The 7,616-nt window shown below is 35.5% G+C and overlaps 1 non-coding gene across 1 annotated transcript; it reads right to left on the bottom strand.

Moving 5' to 3' along the window:
* Positions 1–4,049: 4,049 nt before the first annotated feature.
* LOC121212931 (small nucleolar RNA R71) lies at positions 4,050–4,155 on the bottom strand. The gene has a single exon (XR_005908303.1). It is a non-coding gene; the product is annotated as a small nucleolar RNA R71 (small nucleolar RNA).
* Positions 4,156–7,616: the final 3,461 nt, after the last annotated feature.

Below are 7,616 nucleotides of genomic sequence, written 5' to 3'. Positions count from 1 at the left end.
CAAATTTCCAAACATCAAATATTGCCTTCGTTTTAAGGAATTTTCAAATGAATAATTGTAAAACCAGCTCAAAACGCATTAATTTGACTTGAAGTAAAATGGAATAATTAATCTTAAAACAAAAAGTTGTAAATTACAAAGTAACATTTGTAAACAAAAAGCGAAATTATAAACATGGGACAATATGCACAAATAAAGTCCTATACTTGGTGAATGAAGATAATATAAACTTGAGAAACCAATTAATAAACAAACAATAAAATATAACAAATCCAAGAAAAATATAAACAAATTTTCAAGCATGGATGAACAACAATTAATATAATAATACAAAAAAATGAATAAATAATATGCAACAATAATGTATGGCATAATATAAAACAATCAATACAAAATGTACAAAACAAAATAGAAATTAGGAGCCAATATGATACAAAACAATTTTAAAATGATGAATTGATGCACAAATATCACATGCTAGAATTTGAAATAATTTACATAACAAAATAGGAATATATATATATATAATCATTAAAATAGATGTTATAAAATGAAGACATTTGAATCAAATAATATGCAAAATATTTTAAAAAATACATTTATTTAAAATTGACAATATACACACAATAAAAGATAACTTAAATAATACTTAAAATATGAGAGGATACCAAAGGTATATAATAAAATATGATTTTAGGAAATAAACTATACACATAATAGGTTTTTAAAAAACATATATATATACATAAATAAATTTAGAAGCAATTATATGTAAATATAACATAGAATTAAATATGTATATAGGATCAAATTAATTTTACCATGAATTATATATATACAAATATATATAAAAACATTTAAACGAAATATTATATAGACTGTTAAAATAATATGATATATAAAAAAGAACTTCAAAATAATGATTTTATAAAAACAAAGTAAAGTTATTAAAATAGCTCAACACATATATAAAAAATATTAAGTGAATTTTAAAATAATAAGTATTACAATAGAAAACTCAATTAAAACAATATATGTACAAATATATATAAAAACATTTAAATGAAATATTATACAAAAGGTGAAATAATATGATATAAAACTTTAAAATAGTGATTCTAAAAGCAAAATAATATCATCAAAGTAGCTCAAAATGTAAAAAATAAGTAAACAAGAATTAAAAAGATGAATGTTAAATGGATCTTTAAAAATAATAATGAATTATTCAAAATAAAAAACTCAATTAAAATAAAATTAAAATGAAAGGGATATTTTACAAATAAAATAAACCACTAAAACTAAAATAATGATTAAAGTACAATTCAGGCAAAGGTCTAAGGATTAAAACTGGAAATATTCCAAATCTCAAAATGCAGTGCTTTGCTGTGTACTAAATTGCGTTTATATGCAAGTTTTAGGAACAAATTAAAAAACAAAAAAATGAATGTAGCTCAATTGAAAGTCAGTGCGAAAGGGAGGGGCTAGTCGCAAATATCCCCTCTCCGCAGAAATGCGCGGATCCTAGGGGCAAACGGGTCGGATTGGTGCAGGTTGGCTTAAACGGCTCCATTTTGGGTGATTGACACTGGCCCTAAACGGTGCCATTTTATACACATAATTAACACTAAAAAAAACCTAAAAATAACACACTCAGCCATTTAGGAACGAAAATAAGAAAATCAACCCCCCTCTTTTCCTTTGTAGTCGAACCCTAACCCCCCCTTTCGCTCCAACACCGATCAGTCACCACAATCGATGAACGACATATTCGAGCCTTGAAGAGATGGTTTGCAGCCTTGAGATCCCTCTTTCAACTTCAATTTCAACGAAGCAAAGAGGAATCTATGGCAGATTCGCAAGGTAAGACTTCGCCTTTCCCTTTCTCTTTTGTTTTTAAATGCAATGGCGAAAAATCGAAAGAGGAAAATGAGAAGATTCAACGGAAAATTAAAGAAACTAGAAAACAAAAAATCACCTTTAAAAATTACTTTTGAAATGCTGATAAACAGTAATTTATACATATTTTTACCCCATGCTTAACACATTTTATGGATTATTTTTCCTTAGAATTGGTGAATTCGATGCTCCTAATGCCTTAATTTCATGTTTTATGCTTAGGAGAGCATAAAAGAGCGAAAGGAACAAGAAACAGACCAAAAACGAAGAAAATGGGCCAAAGTACAAAATCAACACGGCCTAGACTTCCTCACACGGGCAGACCACACGGTCGTGTCAATTTGGAAGAATCGAAGTACACTCACACGGGTAGAACACACGCCCATGCTGTTTTAACAGGTTCGAGCACGGCCTGAAGTGATTGCACACGGGCGTGTCCCTGCCGAGCCCAAGTTGAGTCCAATTCAGAAAAGGCTAATTTTGAGGGCTTTTAGGCATTCCAAAGCCTATAAATGCACCCTAGAGGAGGAAGAAAGGGGAACACAGAGAGAAGGAAGCAGGGAACTGCTCAAGGGAAGCCGATTAATCCATCTCAGAAGCCGGATTCACCATCAAGACTGAAGATCTCCCCTCAATTTCCCTCCAGGAGTTTTGGGTTTTCTCTATGTTTTGTATTCATTATTCTTCTGAGATGTTTTCCTTTTTAGTTATGAACTAAATCCCCTAAATACCTCAGAGGAATGAAACCTAAGATGAATCTTGTTATTTTTTTCTGAGTTGGATGATAAATATTTAACTTGTTCTTAGTTATGTGTTTTTAATTCTTGTTTTGATATCCCAGGTTACTGATTCAAGATAAGCTCTTATTCAGAGGAGGAATTGACCCTGTCTAAGAGTACATTTGTCATAATTAAGCGGAGTTGATTGCGCGCCTAGAGATAGGGTGACAAGATTTTGCCGGATTAGGGTGAAACCTAATAAGGGGATCCATAAATCGAGTTAATGCAACCCTAGGGTGTTAATTAGAGAAAAGCCTCAATTATTCAATCTAGGGATTAGACGTTATTAGTCTTGAATAGGGATAATAACATAACTTAGGGATAACAAGTGAAGTCTAGGTGGATTCTTCCTTAGGTATTGTCTTAATTCAATCGTTTTCCAAAAGTAATTCCCCAATTCTATTTTCTATGAATTCTTAGTTTAGATAATTAGTTAGTTAAAACAAAAACCTCTTATTCTTAGGCTATATAATAAAAAGATAGTCATTACTAGCACTTTTAGTTCCTTTAGGTTCGACAATCCGGTCTTGCTAAAACTATACTACTGTTCAATAGGTACACTTGCCTACATCGTGATAATAGTTAATTTCAAGAACGATTCATTATAAATATTTAAAACCTGTCATGAAAATCACACGATCAAGTTTTTGGCGCCGTTTCCAGGGAACTAAGATATTACGAACGCTTAATTTTTATTACTTTAGCCATTTATCTTTTTGCAAGATAATTCTATTTTTTTATTATTATGTATTAATTTAATTTTTCTTTATCTTGGCAGGTTTTTATAGTTTATGACTAGAAGAAACCTGTCAGGACCACTACTTATTGACGAAAAAATCGATCGCACAGTTCGCAGAAACCAAAGAGACATAAGGCGAAGCTTACGATACACAGAGAATGAGTAAGAGGACGACACTCAAACCCTAACCGAGGAGATGGCTAAAAACTAAGACAATCAACTACCTTCAGTGATACCCGTTGCACTAGCAAATTAAAATCCTGCTCCTCGTACTATGTATGATTATGCTAAACCTACTTTAACAGGAACCGAGTCAAGTATAGTTAGGCCTGCTATTGCTGCAAATAATTTTGAACTAAAACCTAACACTATTCAAATGATACAGCAATTTGTTCAGTTTGATGGTTTGTAGGATGATGATCCAAACACTCACTTGGCAAATTTCCTAGAATTCTGCGATACATTTAAAATTAATGGCATTTCTGACGATGCCATTCGTCTTTGGTTATTCCTTTTTTCATTGAGGAACAAAGCTAAACAGTGGTTGAACTTGTTACCACGAGGGTCAATTACTACTTGGGAACAAATAACTGAAAAATTTTTATTAAAATATTTCCCATCGGCTAAAACAGCCAAATTACGTAATGATATCTCTTCATTTGTGCAGATGGACTTAGAAACTCTTTACGATGCATGGGAGAGATACAAGGACCTACTGCGAAGGTGTCCTTACCATGGATTATCTCTATGGTTGCAAATTCAAACATTCTACAACGGTGTGAACCCATCGACAAGACAGATGACTGATACAGCAGCTGGAGGAACCATCAACAACAAAACACCTAAAAAGGCTTACGAATTTATTAAAGAGATGTCAGTGAATAACTATCAGTGGCAAGTCATGAGGACTAAGCCAACTAAAACAGCAGGCGTTTATAACGTCGATTCGGTTACTATGCTGTCAAACCAGGTAGAACTTCTAAATAAAACGATTGATGGTTTACTTGGTTCTACTCAAGTACATCCAGTAATGAGGTTCGAGACGAATGGAGGAGGAGTATGCACAGAGTATCAACCCTTTAACCCTAGCATCGAGGAGGAACAAGTCCAATATATGGGTAACAATAACTATAGATCCTAAAATAACCCATGTAGTAACATTTATAATGCAGGTTGGAGGAACCATCCCAATTTCTCATGGGGAGGTCAAGGGAATCAAAGGCCACAGAATCCTCCAGGCTTTCAACAACCACCCTACCAACAAGAGAAGAAGTTGAACCTTGAAGAGATGCTGTCTAAATTTATCTCGGTGTCAGAAACCCGTTTCCAGAACACTGAGACAGCACTTAAAAATCAACAAGTGTCGATCCAAGGGCTCGAAACTCAGATAGACCAGCTTTCCAAACTAATCTCCAAATGACGACAAGGTAGCTTGCCAAGTAATACTGAACCCAACCCAAGGGAACAACTCAACATGATTACTGTTCAAGATGAAGAAGGATTCGTTGAGCCTGAGCCAGAACCGAGGCAAGAAACTGTGGTAAGCAGAGGTCAAGGTGAGGTAGGTCATAATAAAAACAAATTAGTAAATGTCGAATATAAACCTCATGTGCCATACCCCAACGCGACAAGGAAAGACCGTTCAGATGAACAATTTGGTAAATTTCTTAAACTCTTAAAAAAATTACATATTAACTTACAGTTTATTGAAGCTCTATCGCAGATGCCAAACGCAATGAAATTTTTAAAGGAGCTTTTAGCAAAAAAGCAGAAGTCGGATGAGGCGTCGCGTGTGGAGATAAACGCAGTTTGCTCAGCAATTCTACAGAATAAACTACCCAACAAACTAAAAGATTCAGGGAGTTTTATGATTCCTTGCTTAATTGGTAGTTTAGATGTTAATAATGCATTAGCTAATTTAGGGGCTAGTATTAATGTCATGCCCTACAAAATGTTCAAACAATTAGGTCTTGGGAAACCCAAACAGACTAGGATAAGCATTCAATTAGCAGACAAAACTATAAGATTTCCTAGGGGCATTATTGAAGATGTGCTAGTTAAAATTGATAAATTTATATATTCCCATTGACTTCATTGTTCTAGATATAGAGGAGGATAGCAACACTCCTTTGATTTTAGGATGGCCCTTTTTAGCAACTGCTAAAACGATTATTGATGTTGGCACAGGTGAGCTCACACTTCGTGTGGGAGACGAAATAATCACCCTTTAATCTCGTAATTCTGGCAACACATCAAAAATTGAAGGTGATCATCTAAACCATTCTACTAAAACTGATAATATGGTGCAACCTACTTTGCAGGAAATGAGTCTGAAGGAAATACATGAGCCATTCTCAAGAAATAGTAGAGGACCTATTCATGAAGAATGAAGGCTACAAATCGATGAGCTAGATGAATGGTAGACACATAAACCGAGAACACACGATAAACCAAAACTACACCAGGATGAGATCAATACCTTTCCAAATCAACTTAAAGTTTTATTAGATGCTGCAGATCCTCACATTGTCACTACCAAACCAAATGAAGAAGTCCCTCTTACGGTACTTTGCATTTTCCCGTTTGGTACAGTCAAGGTAAGTCATCCCAAGTTTGGCACTTTTAAGGTAAACAACACCCGTCTAAAACCTTATTTTGATGAGAATGATAGCAGGAATGAGGAGTATAAACTCCTCGAACCACCATGACCATTCAATGGAGAGGTAAGTCGAGCTTAGACTATAAATAAGAGCTTCTCGGCAACCCGAGCACTAACTGTATTAACTTATTTCAATTTTAGTGTTTAACACTTAACTTACTAACGGAGCTCTTGAATATAGGTTTACCCCACAGACACGGCCACACACACGGGCGTGCTTATAGTCATGTGAAAATAGGGCAAAGATTTCCCCAAAACGGGCTGCGATAAATTGCCACAGTCGTGCGACATGGCTATGGGCCAACCTGCCAAAACAACACGGGCGTGCGACATGCCCGTACTATGAACCCGTGGCTAAACCTGTCAAATTAACACCGGCGTACGACACGCCCGTGCCAAGCAACCGTGGTTGAACCTATTAAATTAACACGGGCGAGGGCCTATATACACGGGGGTGGGAGAAGCGGACGAAGTCAGACACGATCGTGCGACACGCCCGTGTGCACCCACACGCCCAAGGGACACGGGCGTGGACAAAAGGTCAGATGTGCCCAAATTCAAAATTCGCGAGTCATACGGGCAAAAATTAGGGAACAAGGGTGTGTTCCTTGACTATGTGCCCCAAAATCTATAAATAGGCTGCACTATTCATTGTCTTCTTCACCCAAAAACCCTAACCTAGTCACTGCAAATCCACACGCCCTCCCCACCATGCCTGTGCACCGCTTCCCACTCTATTTTTGACACCCAATCTCTCTACTTTAGAATTTTTTTACTCCTTTCTCTTTTATTTCATTGATTTATAATGTTATTTATCATAGTAATCTATATTTTTCATGTTATTTTCATCTTTTTATCACTCAAATTTTATTTATAGAACAAGTTATCATCTTTTTCATGTTCAAATTCTTACTCGTTACGTGATTTCTCTACTCCATTTGATTAGTTAGAAGTGAATATTCATGGTTAGGATAGTTGAAATATTCATGCCTCTTGGGTTGACATTTCTGTTCATTCGTATAGTATGTTGCATTCCATTCTTTTCCATTTTTACTTATATCACCATGCTAATGCCAAAAAAGTATTACATTGAACTTATTGTTTTAGTTAAAGTTAGTAGTTATGGCTGAACATATTTATGGATTTTCCTCTTTGAATTTATTTGCATTTAACCCTGTTTACTCATCAAGATGAATTGATGATTCCAATTACAGGTACCATGTCATCTTCACGTGGTAAAAATGCCGTTGTCCCTGCTTCAAAGAAAATGAATGGAGCGTCATCTTCCTCGAGTCCTACCACGAAAATTCGCCACTCTTTCCTACAATTGCCCATCAGGCCCCAAGAATAACTTTTCCAAATACTCCGGGCCCGACCTTTAATTGCGGGCCGCTGCATCGACTGGGCTACAGTAGAACAAGTTCAGTTGGCTGATGTGATTTGGGCCCTCCTAACCATAGACCCTTGAGAGCTTTTCTTTCGGATCATCGAGCCGACGTATCTCGAGCTCATGATGGAATTATGCTCAATATTTCATCTTCCG

The sequence above is a fragment of the Gossypium hirsutum genome, chromosome A13, assembly GCF_007990345.1.
Source record: "Gossypium hirsutum isolate 1008001.06 chromosome A13, Gossypium_hirsutum_v2.1, whole genome shotgun sequence".
In the NCBI taxonomy this organism is placed as follows: domain Eukaryota; kingdom Viridiplantae; phylum Streptophyta; class Magnoliopsida; order Malvales; family Malvaceae; genus Gossypium; species Gossypium hirsutum.
The sequence above is the reverse complement of the archived record's forward strand: the minus strand, read 5'-3'. Positions and strand labels throughout refer to the sequence as shown.